At 50.4% G+C, this 22,017-nt stretch overlaps 1 protein-coding gene across 1 annotated transcript in view; it reads right to left on the reverse strand.

The window, feature by feature from the left end:
* Window positions 1-22,017, reverse strand: part of LOC146856663 (FIGNL1-interacting regulator of recombination and mitosis-like) — a 1,639,010-nt gene that overhangs the window by 1,143,437 nt on the left and 473,556 nt on the right. The window lies entirely within an intron of this gene.

The following is a 22,017-nucleotide window of genomic DNA, read 5'->3' on the forward strand; positions in this document are numbered from 1 at the left end:
CAGTCGTCCAGATAAGGGAAAACCGGGATCCCCGACCTCCTGAGATGAGCAGCCACCACTGCCATCACCTTTGTGAAGACTCGAGGTGCGGTAGTAAGACCAAACGGGAGGACCGCAAACTGGTAATGTTGCGACTCAACCGTAAAACGGAGATACTTCCTGTGCGACTTCAGGATTGGGACATGAAGTACGCGTCCTGCAAGTCGAGCGACACCATCCAGTCTCCTTGCTGCAACACTTGAAGAACCTGCGCAAGGGTCAGCATCTTGAATTTCTCCTGTCTCAGGTAAAAATTCAAGATTCTGAGGTCCAGAATCGGACACAATCTGCCGTCCTTTTTGGGAATCAGAAAATACCGGGAGTAGCATCCCTGAACCCTTTCCTGCTCCGGAACCACCTCTATTGCACCTTTCTGAAGCAAGGCTAGAACTTCTTTCTGCAGGAGAAGCAGATGGTCTTCCGAACAATAACCTTGGCAAGGAGGGTAAGGGGGAGGAAACTCCCGAAAGGGAAGGGCGTACCCAGTCTCTACGCGGTTCAAAACCCAAAGATCGGTAGTAACAGATTTCCAACCCCGTAGAAAGTAGGACACCCAACCCCCCACAGGTCTTACATGATCCGGGATGTGGGAATCTAGGGCTGCTTCCCTGAAGCCTCATTTGGAGCAGAGGAGGAGGAGGAAGAAGAGGGGTTGCGTCCAGAACCTCTCCGACCTCTTTGCTTCCCTCTATAGGACCTATAGAGGGGATTCTGCTGCTGTTGTTGCTGCTGCTGTTGGGGCTGTCGGAAGGAGCGAAAGGATGATCTTCCGAATCCCCTAGACTTTCGAAAAGCTGTACCCCTAGCAGGAGCCTGCAGACCCAAGGACTTTGCAGTCAATCTGCTGTCCTTAAATCGTTGAAGGGCAGAGTCTGCCTTTTCCCCAAACAGTTTCTGTCCGTCGAATGGCAGATCAACCAACGTGGCCTGAACATCTGCTGAGAATCCAGAGGAACGGAGCCAAGCCTGCCTCCTTGCGGCTATAGACGACCCCATAATTCTCGCTACCGAGTCCGCCGTATCCAGACCAGACTGGATCACCTGCCTGGCAGCTGCCTGAGTGTCCGCAACAACCTCCAAGAAGGACGACTTATCCCCCTCAGGCAACTTAGGGGCCAAAGATTTAATAGAGTCCATCAAGGCATGAACATAACGCCCCAGCAAGCATGTGGCATTAGATGATTTCAGCGCCATACTTCCTGAGGAGAAGGACTTCTTGGCCGCCTGATCAATTTTCTTTGATTCCCTATCAGCCGGAGACTGAGGGAAAGCACCCGAAGCATGTTTTGAACATGAACCCTGCACAACTAGGCTCTCCGGAGATGGATGCGTGGACAAAAAATCCGGATCTCCTGGTGCAACTCTGTACCTTCTTGCCACCTGTCTGCAAACCGCCGGAGATGAAAGAGGTTTCCTCCACACCTCCAACACCGGTTCCAAGACGGCCTCATTGAAAGGCAGCAAAGGCACCGAAGCTGACGTCGGAGAGTGCAACACCTCCGTAAGCAGGTTAGACTTGTACTCCACAGAGGGTAGCTGCAGATCTAACAATTCTGCAGCTTTCTTAATCACCACATGGTAGGGTGCCAATTCCTGTGGAGGAGAAGACCTTGCATAAGTATGCTCCCACTCTGGGGTGGTATCCAAACCACTTGCTTCTTCTATCCCTTCAAACTCATCCGAAGAAGAGTCCACTTCACCTTCTTCCACCTCCGCTCGATATCTCCCTTCCTCCAATACCCTTTGGGCCTCCCGTCTCGACCGGATCCGGGGAGCCGGCGTCGTCGACGTCGTATGCGGCGTCGGTGGAGCCAGAGGTACCGGAGTCGGAGGCGCCATAGGTGGAGTCGGCGGCGCCGGACGCGGCGCCGATGGAGTCGGCCTCGGCGTCGAGGAAGGTTACGAAGACTGATGGTCCATCCGAGGTCGTGTCAGATCCCCAGACGGCGCCGGAAACTGCCAGGAAGGCGCCATCGGCATAAATGGCAAAAAGGGGGCCTGAGCATAATGCTGCGGCACCCCTAGCGTAAACGCCATCGGACCCACGGGACCAGTTGGTGCTCCGGATGGGAAGGCCGCCCTATTAAAAATACCATACATGGCATTCAGAAAGTTTGAGGTATCTGTACCTGGAGCCGGGAATTGGGGATATGGGACCGACCCTGTATCCCTTTGTGGAGTCACCGGCGTCGGCTCCGCAGTATCATCCACCGGAGCCGCAGAGTCATCCGGCACCGGAGCAGCCTCTTCCTGTTCTTGCTCATCCAAAGGAACATCAGACTCCACTCGACCCGGAGTCGAAGCCTTAGACGGAGCCGGTGACTGCGTCAGGGAACGAGCTGGAGCCCGCTTCGGCGAGGGAGACTTCGGAGACTTAGAAGGAGAAGGAGAAGGTGACAAGTCCTTGCTCCGACGTCGACGGGGCGAAGCCGACCTCGACTTCCTGGACTTCGAGGACTGACGCCGAGAAGAATGCTTCCTCTTCTTGTGGTGTTTCTTCGACTTCGACGACCTCGAAGTCGATGACTCCCGCCTCGACTTCTCTTTTTTTCTCCCTCTCTTCTCCTCACCGATCTTCTTCATGAAGAGCTTAGTCTTCCTCTCCTTCAGAGCTTTAGGATTCATGCTCCTACAGCACCTGCATTCTTCCATATCGCGGTCTGAAGAAAGGCACCATAAACAGTCCTGATGCGGATCCGTCATGGACATCAGGCCTCCACATTCCCTACAGGGCTTAAAGCCCGACTTCCTCGTTGAAGACATACTGAACTTAACACAGTAACACAGCTAAACTACAAAGTAGCTAGAGAGCACTGGAAAAAACCGTTGCGCGTCGACGGCGCGGAAAAAAGGGAACGGACGTCATCACGCCGACGTGGGCTTCTTATGGCTCCGGTGACGTCATACGGAGTCGCGTGCGGAGCCGATGCATTGCGACGTCGCCCACGTCGACGTAGAGTGCTGGGAAAGAAAAGTTCCGTGGAATGCTGGCGCAGGGGATATTCACAAGGTGAGGAATCCACTGGCAGATGTATCCATCAGAAAGAAGGAGAGCGCACGTTTTGGGTCCAGACGGTGGACCCTCTCTTCCTCTTTCGAGGGATGCGGAGGCGGAAAGAAGGTGGGCAAGGTAACAGACTGCCCGATGTGAAAGGCAGTAACCACCTTAGGAAGAAAATAAGGGCGAGCCCTCAGAACAACCTTGTCCGGATGGACAGAGAGGAAAGGAGGTTTAGAAGAAAGAGCCTGGAGCTCACTCACTCTTCTGGCAGAGGTGATGGCAACCAGGAAAGCAGTCTTGAGAGTCAGAAAACGAAGAAGACAGTTATGAAGTGGCTCAAAAGGAGCGCACATCAGATAGGTTAACACCAGATTCAAGTCCCACTGAGGCATTACAAAGGGGACAGGAGGAAACATGTGAGTAATGCCTTTTAAGAATCTATTTACAACAGGGGACTTGAAAAGAGAAGGCTGATCAGGAAGCCGTAAGAAGGCGGAAACAGCTGAGAGATATCCATTGATGGTACCCAGAGCAGAGCCCTGCTGGGCCAGGGAAAGAAGAAAGAGGAGAACCTCCGAAAGAGGGGCGGAAAGGGGATCCACAGCCTTTGCTGTGCACCATGCCACAAATTTGTTCCACCTGCAGGCTTATACCGTTTTAGTGGAGGAACGCCTGGCTGCCAGAATGACATTTCAGACTTCAGTAGGCAAGTCAAATGGCATCAACTGCCGCCGCTCAATCTCCACGCTGCTGCGACAGAAGGTCCTCCTGAAGAGGAAGGTGAATCGGGGGATCGATTGACAGACTGAGTAGCTCGGGATACCAGTATCTTTGTGCCCAATCCGGAGCCACAAGGATGACTTGGGCCCGGTCGCGCCTGATCTTCTTTAGCACTCTGGGCAGAAGTGGTATAGACGGAAAGGCGTATAACAGACCGCAACTCCACTCGCGACGAAAAGTGTCTCTGAGCGAGTGCCGCCTTGGAAATTCCAACCTGCAGAACTGATGACATTGCGCGTTCTCTTAGGTGGCGATTAGATCGAACCAAGGTTCTCCCCATTGCCGAAAGAGGCCTTGCACCACGTCCGAGTTCAGACGCCATTCGTGATCCATCATGCACCGGCGGCTGAGTTCGTCCGCCCTGGTGTTCAGAGAGCCCGCCAGATGTTGAACCACCAGGGTGATGCCCTGATGTTCCAGCCATGTCCAGAGCCACAGAGCCTCCTAACAAAGGGTCCACGACCCCACCCCTCCCTGTTTGTTGCAATACCACATGGCCGTGGTGTTGTCCGTGAACACCTGCACTACACTTTCCCGGACAGAGGGAAGGAATGCCTTCAGTGCAAGCCGGATCGCAGCTCCAATAGGTTGATATGGAGCCGGGACTCCGCCGGAGACCAGAGGCCTCTGATCTCCGCCTCTCCCATGTGGCCCCCCATCCCAGGAGGGACGCATCCATTACCACTACGTGCTCTGGTTGGGGTAGAGAGAGGGTTCTGCCACTGACCCAATCGCGGTCCGTGAGCCACCACTGCAACTGCCTTGCAGTGCCCTCCGAGATCAGGACGTGGTCGGACAGGTTGCCCTGATGTTGAGCCCACTGGAACTTCAGGTACCACTGCAGAGCCAGCATCCGCCACCTGGCGTGATGTACCAGCAGGATCCAGGAGGCCATCAGACCCAGCAGCCGTAGGACCATCCTGACCGAAACTCGGGTTAAAGGCTGAAAGATCAGAATCAGAGCCTGAATGTCCAGAACCCGCTGTTCGGGAGGATAGACCCGAAACTGCTCCGAGTCCAGAACCACTCTGATGAAGAGGAGCTTCTGGGAGGGACTCAAATGTGACTTTGGCATGTTGATGGAGAACCCCAGCGAATGCAGGAGGTCGGCTGTAGTCTGGAGGTGGGAGACGACTGTTCGGGGTGAGCCCGCCTTCAACAACCAGTCGTCGCGATAGGGGAAGACTGGAACCCCTAATCTGCGCAGATGAGCTGCGACCACCGCCATCACTTTCGTGAACACCCGAGGGGCACTGGTGAGGCCGAAGGGGAGCACAGTAAACTGAAAGTGCTCGTGGCCTACCGTGAACAGCAGGTAACACCGGTGGGCCGGCAGGAAGGGGATGTGGAAATAAGCGTCCTGCAAGTCCAACGCTACCATCCAGTCCCCAGGGTCTAGGGTAGCCAGAACCTGAGCTAAAGTCATCATCTTGAACTTCTCCTTCCAGAGGAAGGCGTTGACGCTCCTGTGGTCCAAGATAGGGCGTAGGCCCCCTTTGCCCTTCTTGGGAACCAGAAAGTAGTGGGAGTAACAACCCCGTCCTACTTCTGGGCCAGGAACACAGTCGATGGCCCCCTTGGCCAAGAGGGCCGTAACTTCCTCCTGCAGAAGTTGCAAGTGATCCCCCGACATGCGGTGGTACTGCGGTGGCATGGCTGGAGGGGTCGCCTCGAAGGGGAGGGAGTAGCCCCTTCGGACAATTTGCAGCACCCACCTGTCCAAAGTGATGGTACACCAGTGGAGCAGGTGATGGCGAACTCTGCCTCCCACTGGCGTGGAATGGGCCTGAAAACTCGGACTAGGAAGGCTTTGAGGTTGGTGTTGCGGGAGCAGATGTGGACTGACCGGCTCTTTGTCCCCTTGCTCCGCCACGGCGGAATCCACATCCGCGACCGCGTGGAGTCTGGTTCTGCAGCCTGTGGCTGGACGAACGTGCGGGGCGCCCCTTCCTTGGCCACAAAATGGACGAAAAGCAGAAGTTTGCGGGCGCGTAGGCCAAGAGGCCCAAGGACTTGGCCGTTGCCCTGGTGTCCTTAAAGCGCTCCAGCGCACTATCTGCTTTGTCGTTAAAAAGGCGATGGCCATCAAAGGGCATGTCCATGAGGGTGCTGAATATAACCCCTGAAAAATTTGTGGACCTTAGCCAGGCGTGACGACGAATTGCCACAGTCGTCGCAATCGCTCTACCCAGCGAGTTCGTGGTGTCAAGTCCAATGGAGTACCATGCTGCATCCCGCCCCTCAGCAAGAGCCTGGGAGAACCATGTCCTGGTCTCCTCCGGACACAGGGGCAGCACGTCCGCCACCGTATCCCACAAGGAGTGGGTGTAACGGTCCAAAAGGCACGCGGTATTAATGGACAGCAACCCCAAACTGAGGGAGGAAAACAGCTTCTTCCCAAACTGCTCCAACATTTTGGATTCCCGATTCGGAGGAGCGGACGGGAAGGCGGTCTGGGACGTAGAGGCCTGGATAACCAGACTCTCAGGGGTGGGGTGTACCGACAGAACGCTGGGGTCGCCCGGAGCAGAGCGGTGGCGCTGGGCCACGTTCAGATCCACAGGAGAGACTGTGGACGGCTTGGACCAAGTGCCCATCAGAACGTCAGTGAGGGCCTTATTAAACTGCAGTAGAGGCTCAGAAGAGCTTACTGGCGGTTCAAGCACCTCAGTGAGGAGGTTAGTCCTCACGGCCGCTGCAGGGAGCTCCAGGTGTAGGGCCTCGGCAGCCCTGCGCAGCACCATCCTCCGTAGCCACTGAAGGAGGAGAGATGAAGCCAGTGTACGGCGAAGTGTCAAGACCACTGGCATCCCCCAGCCCATCTGCCCAGTCCTGACTTAACTGCACTGCTGTGCCAGAGGGTCCTCAGACCCCTCCCAGTCCTCCCCTTCATCCGTCTCCTGGTAAACAGGCAGAAAGGACGGAGCTGGGTGATAGATTAAGTGTTCACCCATCGGCGCCGGAGACGGTACCGAGCAGCGCCGTTCTGATGCCGGACCCGGACCGGAACTAGGGACGGCGTCGTCCGAAGACGGCACTGGGGGGGCACCATGGGGGTCGGCGCCGGCGGAGGGGTCGTAAGGTCAACCAGTGTCGACCGGGATCCAGGCCTGGATCCCACAGGGACTTGCGGCCTCGGGACCGAAGTTGATGACGGTTCCGGGGCCGAAGCCGCCGGCTCGCTAGGCCCCCCAGTCGGACCTGCGGGGCCCGGAGGCGCGCCGGCAGGCCTCAACGGCGGAGCGAGACTCCTCATGGCCATGAGGAAGTCCCTAATCTCGCCCGGAGTCACGTGAGGCCCACGGAAAGGAGGGTATGGGGCCAGACGCTACTCCTGCGGCTCTATTGGAGCTGCGCTTGTGGTGCCACCCGAACCCTCGGCCGAGTCGCGCGACTTTTTACTGTGCCTTGACTTACCTGAATGAGAGGACTTCAAGCCCGACGAGCAGTGATGACTTTGGCTCCGCGACCAGTCCCTCGACCTCCTCCTCTACCGGGGCGGAGCCGACTGCCGGATCTCGAGGAGCTTTCGGGACCGCTCCCGCCTAGCGTTCACGGTCAAGGCCCGGCAGTCGGAGCACGACTTGTCATCGTGGTCAGCCCCAAGGCAGTAGAGACACCGATGGTGGGGGTCGGTAACCGACATCAGTTGATGACACGTCACACGGCTTGAACCCGGGCATCCCTACCGGCACCAGGAGTCAAAGTCGACTCGAAAAGGGAGACAAAAATGTCCAAAAAGTTAGTCAAAAATTGACTAAGGGTACGCTCTTCCCGGATCTGCGCTTACTGGCTTGGAAAAAAGAAGAACTGACGTCAGCGCGCGAGGGCGGCGTCTAAGTACTCCGACGACGTCATCCCGGCGATCACGAGGCTGACAACGCACGCGGAGTCGCAGACGATGCCTACCGACGCGCAAGGTTATTGCTGACGAAAAATCTTTCCGGATCCAGCCAGACGCCTGGGGATATTTTAAGGTAAAGAATCTAACTAATGTGTTTCTTTCAGATCTTGCAGACTACTTATAGGACTGTTCTTCTGGTCCTCCCCCCCCCCCCCCCACCCCCCCCGTGCTAAGCCTTTTTTTGGCACTTCACGCTTAGGCCCCGTAACTTTTTGACCTCATAAGGTATTCACACCAAATTTGAATTCTTTTCCTCCAAAATCATGGGGATTTTAAAGATACCCAGGGTTTGTTGATTGCCCTGGAGGGGCCCAGAAATTATCTAAAATACAGCCCTTGCCTGTTGCGGGTACTTGACCCACCCACAGGAGTGAGGTATCATTGTTATCGCACGACTTTGGGGAATGCAGGGTGGGTGGAATGTTGTGGATCCACGCAGAGTTCAGAACTTTCCATCACAGAACTGTGAGGAATATGTGGTTTGTTTTTTTAAAGTTTGAGGTGCTGGCAGAGCTAGGGTTCAAAATCTACTGCTAGGCACTTCGCGAAAAAAGGGTCAGTTTTCACTGTAGAAATGTGGTGTGTCCACTTTGCGTTTTGGGACATTTCCTGTTGTGGGAACTAGGTCTACCCACACAAGTGAGGTGCTATTTTTATCTGAAGACTTTGGATTATGCGAGGTGGGTGGAATTTTGTGGATCCATGCAGATTCTTTTTTTTTCAATATATTTATAAAGTTTTATTGATTTTTGAACAACAGTGGTAACAAACATATCAGACATGGCATATGTAACCATATCAGTTCATTTAGTATAATTGGACACACCTAGAACGCATAACTTCACATCATATCTTCCTTTAGCATATCAGGGTGGGCTCTTAGGTAGATTGTCAATGGCTCCCAAAAGTTTGCAGGCTTGGAAACTGATGGTAGTTCCTCTGCGTACAGCAGGAAATTGTCTCTACAATATATCAAGTCCATCACCCAGCGTTCAACTGTGGGAGATGTTTTACCATCCCAGTGCATGGAAACTCTTCTCTTTGCAATTAGCAATGATATAGCAGCAAATTTCTTCCTGATTGGTTTCAAAGTCGTCAAACATCCCAACAAACTGAATTTTATTGAGCATTCCACGTTACAATTCAACCTGCCCCCCAATAGTTGCACTACCCGTTCCCAATACACCCTGACTTTAACACAGTACCATGGAAGGTGCACGAAATCTGCGTCACCTGCTCCACATCTGCGACATTTAGCTTCTTCACATAAACCATATCTCTGCAGCTTAAGTGGCATGTGATATGCTTGGTGTATGTACTTATAGTGTATGATACGCTAGTTGCCATTGGGGGGGGGTCAACCTTTCTGTTAATGCGCAGCACGATTGCCATTGCTCTGGTTCCAGTGGGGTGTCCAGCACTGCATTCCAAGTCTCATGCGCCTTGCCTGTACCTCCACCCAATTCAACTTGCATGGCCCTGTACAATTTCATTAATATAGGAGTGTTGTCAGGGTTTGGTATTATCATTTGTTGCCATACCAAGGACGTTATTTGTATTGTGTTTATTTCATTTTTGGATAGATGGGATCTGTGGTACCATATGTTGCGTAGTGAGATGGGATTGGCGTCACCATCTTCTACCGCCAGATGCAGCATAAAGCGTACTGGGTGGTACCAATAGTGCGCATATTGTGCCTGTGCACAAAATACTACAGTAATAAATTTGGTACTGCGAAACCCCCATTTATGTATGGCAGGGTCAGTGTCTATAATCCTATGCGTGTCTGATTTCCTGCCCATATTAGTCTATTGAGGTTTGCATTCAACCTTTTGAAGATTGGGGCTGGTGGGGTTATAGGAATGTTAGTGAATAAATACAGAAATGTGGGTAATATTACAATCTTTATGAGAGATATCCTATTTGCGAGAGATAATGGTAAAGTAATCCATATGCTTATTTGTGCTTCAAGTATATCTATCGCCTCCTCATAGCTGGCTCTTAGTACCGTTTCTGGATTTCTATCTATCCATATTCCTAAATATTTAATTGCTTCCTCCTGCCAGGCTAGGGTGAATTCCATGTGATGTTGCTTTGTGACCTTCGTCAGCGGAAGAACTGCAGATTTCCTCCAATTGATTTGCAGTGCAGATTGCCTCTCAAATTGAATATATTCTCTCAATAAGGGCGACAGGTTAACACCGAGGGTCACGTATATATAATACCATATTGTCCGCATACAGTGAGATACCTATTGGGCATAGGTGAAACTTCAGCGCTGTGTGTGCATGTTGTCGCCTTATTTTGCATGTTAGGGGTTCAAGCGCAATAGAAAACGGCAAGGGGGACAATGGAAATCCTTGCCGCGTCCCTCTCTGTATAGGTGTGACGTCCGATATGTGCCTGTTTACTTTAATGCGAGCTGTAGGTTTTGTGTAGAGGAGCTTCATCCAGTTTAATAGGATAGGCGGCAGTCCTATTCTTTGCAATATCACAAATAAATATGTCGATTCTACTGAATCAAACGTTTAGCTGCATCCAGTAACACAGCTTTGGCTTCTAGCTCTGGGTTTAATTGGTGCAGAATGTAAATCCAGTATTTGTAAAGCGCGAACAGCTACCTGAAGGCATCACGGCGCTGGGGGCCGTCGGGAAGATTAAGCGAGCTATTGCCCAGAGTCACATGTGCTGGACTGACCTGCCGCCGGTGCCAGGGGTTGAACCGTGAGCCCCAGATTCTAGCGTCAGTTGCCCTGGCCGCGGCGCCACAGAAGCGCGAATATGGTATGTATATTATGTGCTGTTGATCTCGCCAGTATTAAACTAGATTCATCAGGCAAAACAATGGCTTGCATGAGTGGTTGCAGCCTAATAGCTATAATCTTGGCTAAGATTTTGGCATCTATATTGATTAAGGATAGCGGTCTATAAGATTCGCTTTGTTCCAGGACTTTGTCTGGCTTCAATAGCGCCACTATTAACGCCTTGCGCAATGTTGGTGGGAGAATCTGCTGATTATAAGCATCCTCATACATTTCAGCAATGTAGGGACTGAGCAATTCTGAATATTCTTCATAAAATTCTCATGTAAATCTGTCAGGTCCAGGAGTTTTGCCATTAGGGTAAAGTTTTTATGGCATCTTGTATTTCTTCAACTGTAATTGGTTGTGCCAAGTATTCCCGTTGGCCGTCCGATAGCCATGCAAGTGCCATGTCTGCCAAATAATCCATAATTTATTGCATGTCCGCTGTGTTACGTGACTCTTACAATGCACCGTACGTTTCCATGAAGGTACCTAGGATTCATTTAGTGTAATAAGGCGCTTTACCTTTTGCGTCTATAATTTTTAAGATAGCCTGCTGTTTGTATTCAACCCACACTTTTTGTGCTAATACATGACCTAGTGTGCCGCCTTCACTCATCACTCTGGTCGTGTGCAGGCGTGTCAGATATTTTAGTTCACTGTCAGCCAGGTTGGTGCAGTTGGTTAGTTCTTTTCTAATGCTCCCCAAGCTGTCTATGTTGTGAGTGCTTTCATATTCTGCTTCTAAATTCCTAATAGTGTTTTCGCTTTTCTTTAACTGTGTGCGTATGTCTGTAAATATCCATGCATTTGAACTGATACATATCCCTCTCAATGTTGTCTTAAACGCCTCCCATAGCACACTCGCACTTTATACTGAGTTCTTGTTTATGTTAAAAAAAATCTTCCACTGCGGTTCTCATAGTGTCATTATATATTGGGTCCAATAGGGCTTTGGCGTTAAATCGCCATACATATGGTGGCGGGACAATAGTCAGGATATATAGAGCTAGGAGGACTGGTTTGTGATCTGATAATGTTTTGGGAAGGTGAATGGCCTCCCACGCCCATGTGCTAGTTACATCTGTCATTAACCAATAATCAAGTCTAGACCAGCCTCCGTGTACTGAAGATATGTGCGTACTTCGTGGGTAGTTGGATTACGCATTCGCCGTATATCATACATACGAAATTTTGACATACCATTCAGTATGGTAGTGGCTGCTCGCTGATGATGCTCTGTTGTTGCATGCAATCTGCCTTGTGTTGTGTTCAGCGCAACGTTTACATATCCCCCCCACATCAATTCCGTTTCCGGAGACTCCCTCAATTTTCTCCATATGGATGCGTAAAATTCAGGGTCATCCACATTTGAGCCATATGTGTTAATGATTCCTATCCTCGAACCTCTTAGCATTCCAGTGATTATCACGTATCTGCCTTGCGTATCTGTTATTATTTGCTCTGCTGTGAAATGTACCCCTTTTTTTATTTGGACCATGACTCCTCTGGCATATGAGGAGTATGAAGATGCGATCACTAGCTCAGTCCAACGGTTCCCTATCTTGTCTATTTTCTGTTTAATCAGGTGTGTCTCTTGAAGCAGGACTATTTCTATTTGGTGTCTATCTAGGTACGCTAGTACTTGCCTTATCTTTCTAGGATTGTTTAGCCCTCTGACGTTCCAGGTAAGTAAACGTATTGGTGATGCGTAAATGCTATTACTCATTAGACTTGTTGTGCTGCTTAGTTCTAGCCAATATTGTTTTCGTGTTCCTGCTTTTAGCAAAGCGGCATGTGGCATGCCGGTGGGGGAGAGACGGGGCTCCTAAATTCAAGTGCTGGGTCCACACCATGGCCACTTGGCAAGACAATATGGGCTCCTACGCAAAAATGTTGCCTGCCAAATCGCGCCCGAAGGATATTTGGGGCCCGCTCACTACTTATTTACTCGCACAGGAGATGGAGCGTGAGAGACAGGCTGACGGCGAGGCAATGAGGGGAGAGGGTGCGGCTGCTCCCGGGGACGGCTCTCCTGCCTCTTAGCTGGGATGGTTTCCGTACATGCACCATACGATGTTGTTATCTGGGGGAGGTGGTGGCCTTTTTGAATTACCGGGATTGCATCTCCTCGGCACATGGAGCTGGGGACTGACCTGCGGGGGGGGGGGGGGGGGGGGGGGGGGAGTGGAGAGCTATCTGGACTTCTGTCAATTGTCACATTTGCTTTTTATATTGTACCATGCTGTTAATTGCCTGCACTATATATTGTTTTGCTTTCACAGTACGGACTGGACAGTAATGTGAGACTGTAGTAACTACATTGATGGCACTCGGTGGGCGGGGGGAATGGGGGTTGCACGTAGTTCCCAAGCTGTTGCGGGAAGGTGCCATATTTGTGAATTGCTATGTCCTTGGCTATTTGTGGTTATCATATTGCACTGATGTACCGCGCAACTTTTCAATAAACTTTTTTTGAAAAGAAAAAAAAAAAAAAAAAAAGAAAAATATATATATTGTTTTCGTGTTCCTATAGTATATAAGTACCTTTCGGCTGTTGATGGGATGGTGTAAACTGTGTACTTGCGTGATTGTTTTAACATCCACCAAAATATGCCATGGTTGAGAAAAAACATACAACTTATAGTGCCCCCCACCCACTTTAGCATCCCAATCATGCCAAAGACAGACCCATAACTGAACTGCGAACAACATCTTAACTTCTTTGGAGAATACCCGTTAGGGGCATACAGATACCCGTCCTACCATCCGCCAGGCGGATGGGGCAAGAACACCATATCGACTATGGAAAACTTATGAAATGAGAGGTAACATGCGTAAACACAATCATGTTCCGCTTGTTGTGGTATCAGTCATGAAGTACATAATTCCAAAGCATAAACATGAAATGCAAAGAGTAACACACCACTGGTGAGTGCAGATCCTGCATCAATATAGAGAGTGCAGTTTACTGTGTGATTAGAGCGCAACATATGAATATAAGCGCAGTTAATGGGCAACTTGTGAGCAAAACATTTAAGACCACTGAACAACGTGTCGATGGTAGGGTCTTTACCTGTGTTAGAAATGGGGGTCTCTAGTTGGCGAGGGCTTGCACCTTTGTGCAAATAGGGACCCTTCTTCCTAGTCAGGATAAGGCAGTTACACTCCTAAAATAACCCCTGCTCACCCCCTTGGTAGCTTGGCACGAGCAGTCAGGCTTATCTTGGAGTCAGTGTGTAAAGCATTTGCCCATAACCCACAGTAATACAGTGTAAGCACTACAAAAGGACACCACACCAGTTTAGAAAAATATCCAATATTTTTATATACTTAAGACAAGACCAAAAACGATACAAATCCACAATACAGTACTTAAAAATCTTCAGTTATCAAAATAACCTTGTAAAGCAGTTCCTTGATATCAATAGCTCCGTCCGGGGCTATCATGGAGTCGTGAGGAAACAAATCCAAACAGTTCTGGCTGACCGCGGCGTTGTCAGGGATACCAAGGCATCGTCGTGAAGCGAGGCGGTGCGGAGTGCAGTGCCCACAGGTTGCGGTGCGAGCAGCAGCTCAGTGGCGGCGTCAGCAGGCGTCGTCGGTGAGACCAGGGTCGCGGTGCGGCGTTGCAGCAGTACCCTCTGCGGTGCCTTCGGGACAAGGAGAAGGTAGCGGCGTTATAGACGGCGTCAAGCTTGAAGTCTTTGCTGTTCCTGAGACTTCTTGAACAGGGGGCAATCTCTACCTCAAGCCCTTGGAGAAACTCACAAAAGTGGATTGCAGAAAGTTCAGTTCAGTCCTTTCACTGCCCGAGACAGAAGCAGCCACTGCAGGCCAACACAGCAAAGCACACAGCAAAGTGGTAGTTCCTCCTCACAGCTTCTCCAGCTCTTCTTCTTAGCAGTCTTCTTCATCCAAAAGAGTTCTGAAATCTTGGGTCTGGGTCCCAATATTTATACTAGCAAATCCTTTGTCCTCTGAAGGCAGAGGATTCTGTCCCTAGTACAAACCAGTTCTGGGAGCATTCTGCCAGGGTGCTCCTTCTTCCTTTGTCAGTGTGGGCCAGGGTCCTCAGACGCACCACAGGAGGTGGAGCCAGCATTGTGGGAGGCAGGCACAGCCCTATTCAGACCCAGGTGCTACTCTTCCCACCCATCTACATGCAGATAGGTCTATTCAGCCCTGTGCTGACTCACCCTGTCTCCTGGAGTCTCCCTCAGCCCCGGTCACTCACAAACCAGACAGAAAATACACAAGCTAGCAGAGGAAGGCTGGATGGTTAGGTAAGAAAATACCTACTTTATAAAAGTGGGATTTTCAAACACAGAATGTTAAAACCATCTTCACTAAAATATGTATTTTATCATTCTGAGTTCAGGCATACTAAACTCGAATTTCTACCATGTTCCCTGGGTCAGTTAGGATTTAGGATGTTATAATCAAACTGCCCATTCTAGCCTATGGGGAACAGGCAGCCTTGTAAAAGTGAATAACGAAGTAGGTTGTAATTCACTATCAGGACATGCCACACACACCAGGGCATGTCCTACCTTTCACATACAATGCACCCTGCCCACAGGGGTACCCTGGGCCTACCTTAGGGGTGACTAACATGTAGAAAAATTAAGGTTTAGGGACTGGCAAGTGGGTGCACTTGCCAAGTCGACATGGCAGTCCCAGACTGCACACAGGCTCTGCAATGGCAGGCCAGAGTTACACTTTACGGGCTGTTTGGTTGGGTGGCACAATCAACTGCTGCAGCCCACCAACAGCATTTGATTTATGGGCCCTGGCACTTGCAGTGCACTTTACTAGGGACTGACACATAAATCAGGCCAATCATGGGAACACCAATCCAAAACACACTTTACCACAGGAGCACTTGCACTTTACTACTGATCAGCAGTGAGAAAAGTGAGCAGAATCATTACACCAGCAAAAACAGAGTCAAAACCGGGAGGTCAGAAAGCAAAAACTCAGGGGAAACACGCCAAAAGAAGCCAAGTCTAACAACCTGTATAAGGCATATTTCATATATAACAATGTACAGTGATAAGGAGAGCATCCCACATGTAGCTATGGCAATAGTCCTATGAGCCCGAGTTTGCAGGTGATGGAGGTCTCACGGAGCTTGCTTGTTTCGACCTCACTTGCTTAAGGAAGTCCTGAGCCGCCTTTGGTGTAGCCAGAATCCTCGTTTTGCCTTCATACATAACCCGTTTTTCCATTTCGCGCAGTTTCCTCTTTACAGGGCCAAATTCCTTACGGGCCATTTGGACAGAGGTCGTAAAGTCCAGATACGACGATACCTTGCATCCATTATAGTCAATTTGCTGCTTCTCCCTCGCCAGTCGCAGTGCCGTATCCCGGTCTCTGTAGTTTAGTATTCTGGCCACTATAGGTCTTGGTGGGGCACCCGGTGGCGGCCTTGGGGCGAGGGATCTGTGCACCATTTCTACTATAAGCATGAGAGAGAAGTGTTCTGCGCCAAATAGGTCTTTTAATTTTTTTTCGATGTAATCCTCAAGGCGGCCTGTGTTGGTACTTTCAGGGATTCCCATTATGCGTAGATTGTTTTGCCGTGATCTTGCTTCTAGGTCTTCATACTTTGATTTTATGACCTCCAGGATTTTTTCCATATCGCTGCATTTTTGCGCTGTGGCATTGGATTCATCTTTGATCCGAGGATACTCATTGTTCCACATTGTCTAGACGTTTGCCTCGTTTATCTAATTTAGCAGTCATATTGTCCATTCTTATCGTTAGTGTGTCTATTTTCCCGTCTATGGTTTGTAGGCTTTGATGAATAGCTGCTAAAGCGGCCTCCATTTTGGCTTCGTTGGTTTGTTCTGTCTCTGGTTCTGGGTCAGTATTCGCACCAGCGAGCCTAAGGGTCCTGCAAGGTTTGAAGGGTAATTTTGTTTGTCTTTTTGCCCATGCTCACCCGTTGATGAGCGTACACCGCGTCTGCAGTTTGCTGCTGTGATTGGGGTCCCTGTATCTTGTGCGTCACTGACTCTAGCGCCCCCTTGCACTCTGCGGCGAAGCCTGCAACTCTGAGAGAGCCAATTGTCTAGCGCGACTGGTGTGCACTTCAGTATGCTTTGTATACTTTTTCACGCACTAGGGCGCCTTCTCACATATGGGGTAGGGTGATCTTGCAGAGCTGGCACTGTTGTTAAGTAAGTGGATCTGTCGACTCTCTGTGAACTGAGTAGCGGCCCGCCAGACTGCGGTGGGTGCCTACCTTCAGCTGCCTCCGGTCTCTGCAATTAGGATGCCACTCACACTCGCCGCACAAAGAGATTGTGTTTTGTATGTAGTTTAATGCCCCCAGTTAGATACAGGGATGAATTTCTCCTTACAATTCTACACGTTTACCTCCCGGCTGAGTGGCGCACTCCAAGGGCCGCAAGCTCCATCTCAGCAACTTACAGTATTTTATTGTGGCCCAAAGTTCCTTCACACATAACAGCAATGTGATTTATCTTTTTTATGCCCCTGCTACAAGTATTAGCCCTTAGTTGTGAATTTGAGTGTGCATGATCATCGATTTATTGGCAGGAGAGGCATTTTATCATATTTCCTCTTGTCTTTTCCACATGCAGCTGCAGCCATTCGCCATCATCGCATTCTTCCACGAGAGTCAGTCGCGCAGTGTGGGCTTCAGCGGTATCGCAGTGTTTGTCGCGCAACCAAGCCACTTATTGACTCATTTGCATGTCACAGCACGTATGTTTTGACCCATTTTACACGGCCACACAGTATGTCTTTATCCGGGAGAAGTTTGTCAATAAGCGGGCTTCAGTTTCTCCTTCGGGTACAGCGCCTGTGCAAGCGTATCTTCAGCGGATAATCAGAACAGTGCCTTGCCGCATGGGTGAAAGTACTCACAGACCTCCCAGATCTCACCGCACTCGGTAATCCGGTGCTTGCATCGCGCGGCGCTTGCCTACGATAATTGCACGTTGCTAGTGTCCTTCAGGCTTTTCTCTCATTAGCTGCTCATCAGCGGGAGACAGGCTAGCGGAGCCAGCTCGTTCCGGGACCTTTACTCTGGCAGGACAGTCGCTGCCTTGCTGTTCGAAGCCATTTTGTCCGCTCAGGGAGCCCCTCATCTCGTCTTTGTTTTACCGTTACACCGTTCATTACAGGCTTCTGTCAGCAGCGGTGGACGGCTCCTGCATTCCGATTGCGGTATCTGATACTGTTGCACTCAGATGCCTCTAATGTCCGCAGATATTGAGCAGATAGTCATTCCGGCCGGCAGAGCAGCACTACCATGTGGCCATCTTGCATCGGGCTCCCTAGCGCCCACGGATCCATGCAGATTCAACAACTTTCCAATACAGAAATGTGAGGAAAATGTTCTTTTTTTTTTTTTTAACAAAGTTTGAGGTTTGCAAGGGATTCTGGGTAACAGAACCTGGTAGGAGCCAGACAAGTCACCCCATCCAGGATTCCCATGGGTGTCTAGTTTAAAAAAATGTATAGGTTTGCTGGTTTCCCTAGGTGCCGGCAGAACTAGGGTTCAAAATTACAGCTAGGTACTTTGCAAAAAAAGGGGCAGTTTCACAGTAAAAATGTAGTGTGTCCACGTTGCGTTTTGGGCCGTTTCCTGTTGCGGGTAGTAAGCCTACCCAAACAAGTGAGGTACTATTTTTATTGGAAATCTTTGGAGAATGCTGTGTGGGTGGAAGTTTGGGGATCTGTGCAGATTCCAGAACTTCCCCTCACTGAAATGTGAGGAAAATGTGTTTTGTTTTACAAGGTTTGAGGTTTGCATGGGATTCTGGGCAACAGAACCTAGTGAGAGCCACACAAGTCACCCCATACTGGATTCCTCTGGTTGTCTAGTTTTCAAAAGTATACTGGTTTGCTAAGTTTCCTTAGGTGCCGGCTGCGCTAGTATCCAAAATCCACAGGTAGGCACATTCTGAAAAAAAGTCAGTGCCTAGTGGGCTTTCTGCCGCCCTGGGAAGGGGAAAACCAGGGGCTAGTGCCCAGATATGACCAAAAGGGGGGCAAAAAAACTCTGGCTATTCTTTTGGGGAGTTGGGGGCAGCCCTTGCCCCTACATATACAAAAGCCAGCATAATCACTGGCGCCTAGTGGGCACTCTGCGGGGGGGGGCGCAGATCAGTGGCTACTACGCCCATCTGCCTCCTGGCAGAAAGACTGTGGCATTGGGGGGGCATTGGCATGCCCATTCTGTGCAGCCCCCACCCGTACATATATAAAAAAAATCCCTGGTGCTTAGTGGGCTTTCTGCCTACTGGGGAGGGGGCAGGGAGTCTTGTTTTCTTTGGGGCTAAGGTAGAGGCATTTGCATGCCCATTCTTAGCAACCCCGGGCCTAAGAAATAGAAATCCCTGGCGTCTAGGGTGCTTTCTGCCCCTCCCCCCCAGGGGGCAGATTTGGGGCTACTGCCCCCCATCTGCCTTCCAGGGGGTGGCAGAAAGACTGGAATTTTGTGGGGGGAGGGGTGGGGGCATTAGCATGCCCATCTTTGGCAGCCCCCACCACAATTAATCGGGGGGAAACCTGGCGTCTAGTTGGCTTCCAAAGACTGTAACTTTGTGGGGGTGGGGGCCAGAGGGATTCCCTATGTTATGGCGTCGGACGCGTGGGAGACGTCCGACGCAAATGAGCACTTATGCGTCAGATGGCTCCCACGCGTCAGACGCATGGAAGGGATTAGGGTAAGTAGGGGCCAAGGTCCAAAAAAGCACCAGAAGTTCAAATGTACCTGCCATGGGCTGTACGGGTGCAGAGGTGCTATACACGGTGGTAGCCTCAAACGATACACGATAAACTCGACAGTCAAAGCGTACCTGTAAGGAAAAGACTGCAAGTGGGAACTGGAGGACCAGTCTGATTGAACTCAAGGGGGGCTCGGGTCTTGAGGGTCTCAGGACCACAGAGACACCATCGATTTACTTGAGCCAGAGTTGGGGAGCTCGGATGCAGAGGTGTTTTGACTGGCAGGTAGGTGAGTTAGAGGCTCTCATGGTTCTTGGTGTACCTGCAGAAAAGGGAAAAGAAACACAGCAGGGCCACTCTCGGTGTGGAGCTGGCCTCTCCAAGTCCCTCGACGTGCAGGTAAGTTTGGCAGTGGCGGTGTTCTGACTGAACCCAAAAAAGACTTGGTACTTGCAACTGGCTCCGGTACCCCGGGTGTTGGTGTAGTGGGACTCCGGGAAGGCTCAGAGTTCCAAAGACTGGATGGATCGACTGGCCTGACCTTCTGGACACTCTGTGACCTCTTCCTGGTGAGGTGCTGCCTCAGTGGACGTGATGGTCAGTAAAACGGTGGGCCGGGCAGATGCAGTCAATGCCTGCTGGAGCAGGGAAGTGGCTCCTCTACTCAATGGAAAAATTGCTGGATCGATTAAGTGCTGATTAGACCTCCAAAGGTTTGGGGAAGGTGTTCCGCCTCTGGACGAGTCGGTCTTTGTGATTGTCGCAACAGGAGCAACCAGGCAGGGTTTTGGGCCAAGTTTGGTGCGGGTCCACAGTTCTCACATTTTCAGCTCTTCTTTCTCCTTCTCCTCCTTTCAGGCAGACAAATTTGAGTTCCTGGTGTCAGGGGGCCACCTAAATAATAAATTTAGGGGTGTTAAGGGGAATGTAGGCTAGTAGCCAAAGGGTTACGGATCCCTGGGTGACTACACCCCCTATAAGACCACTTCCTGTTAGGAGAGGGCATAACCCTGACCCAGAGTTACACAAAAAAAACTAGAGTTCCACTAAAAAAAAGATGGTGGAACCCTTCTTTGTTGTTCACTTCAGGTAGCTCACCTTAGGCGTGTGACTAACCTGAGGGTGAACAGGCCTTCTGACTAGCTCATTTTCCCGCCTGTCCTGGTGCCAAATGGGCCTCAGAGAAGAGGGTGGCATCCCCCAGGTCTGGGGAAGCCGGGGTAGCATATCAAAGGAGGTAGGAGCTTTGAATCCCTGGCTTGGATATGTTAATCGCTAGGCATCCTGCTGGAGAAGATATGAACACCTTCCTCCGGAGCAGGCATTGTTTCTGACCTCAGAAAGCGCAGGCTCTCACCTGCAGGGGGTCACAAACTTGTTTGTGGTGGCAGGCTGGACGAAAGCACACTAGATTCTGGTAGGTTTTCAGGGGGCACCTCTAAGGTGCCCTCTAGGTGCATGCAGGAAAGTGCCTTTTTGGACATGGTTAGCTCCCACTTTTTTGCCTACAAAATGATGCAATTTCGACTGGAAGTGCACAGGGTCCTTGCAAACCAAGTTCCCTGTGCCAGATCCCCTTGCCTAAACTGCACCTTTTGTTTCCCATATTGGCACCCCTTTACTTCACATAGAAGTCCCTTGTCAAAGATACCGCTGGTACCAAGGGCCATGTGGTTAAAGAAGGCCCCTAAGGGACCCCTCACCAAGCACTCTCTGTAGCTGCAGATCTTCCACTGAACCTCCATTGGCGTCATTTAGGTGGTCCTGTGACCACTTCATCCCTATGCACTTGGGCTCCCAGGTGTAGCTATCCTGCTTTCTGGGGTATCCATGGGTGGGGTTGCTCTCCACCTTTCCTTGATCCAAATGGTTCCTTCGGAGTTCTTAGGGAAGGGTCCTGGAACTGAAAAAATACAACTGCTATTTACCCAGTGTTATCCTAAGGACGTTTGACCCAGTGTAACCACTCTGCACCAGGGCACCTTGTGGTCTAGGACTTCCCACTTTGGGTGGTTCTGTGCTTCGCCTGGGGTCCTCCATCCTTGTATATCCGTCGCGTTTTGGTACTCACTTCACATTACACTATTTTAGTATATGGTTTGGCCAGTGGTTGGCCCCTAGGCGTTTTCTTATGCTACTTTCCTATCTCTGAAGTATTTTATGAGTGTAGTTGATATCACCTGGTAAGAGATATACCAAGTTAGTGTCCAGTGTATGATAATAAATACAAAGTATTTTTATAATCACCTGGTGTGGTTCATTCTTGTGTGCAAAGCTTACTGACTGAATATTGTGAGAAATGCACCTGCTTTACACCCTCCGGAATAAGCCTTGGCTGCTTTGACCAGCTACATCTTGAGAGCTCTGGTTTTCAGGGATCTAAACACTAGACTCAGTGAGAAGTAACCTCACCATAGATGGACACAATATATGAGCCAGCTTCCTACACAAGCAACCATCTTTAATGTAAAGACTCTGTGACCTGAAGAACGGTGAATCCTGCCCCGGTTCCACCTCTGCACCTGACTCCTCTTGCCTGAGTCCAAGTGGCCAATCGGTCCCAGCAAAATTCTCCAGCACTCCAGAGCTCAAGTCCACAGTAAGATGACCTTTCCTGGACTCCGATGTCGCCTGCAGTACTCAAGAAACTGGTAAATAAAGGATAAGCTATTTCCCAAGTTCCACCAGCACTTCTGTTTTTACAGATGTTACCTGATGAATTTATAATTAATCATTTTTCTTTTTTAAGGTCTAATATGAATCTCAGGAATCTGGGAAAAGAT

This window comes from Triturus cristatus, chromosome 4_1 (assembly GCF_964204655.1).
Source record: "Triturus cristatus chromosome 4_1, aTriCri1.1, whole genome shotgun sequence".
NCBI lineage: Eukaryota > Metazoa > Chordata > Amphibia > Caudata > Salamandridae > Triturus > Triturus cristatus.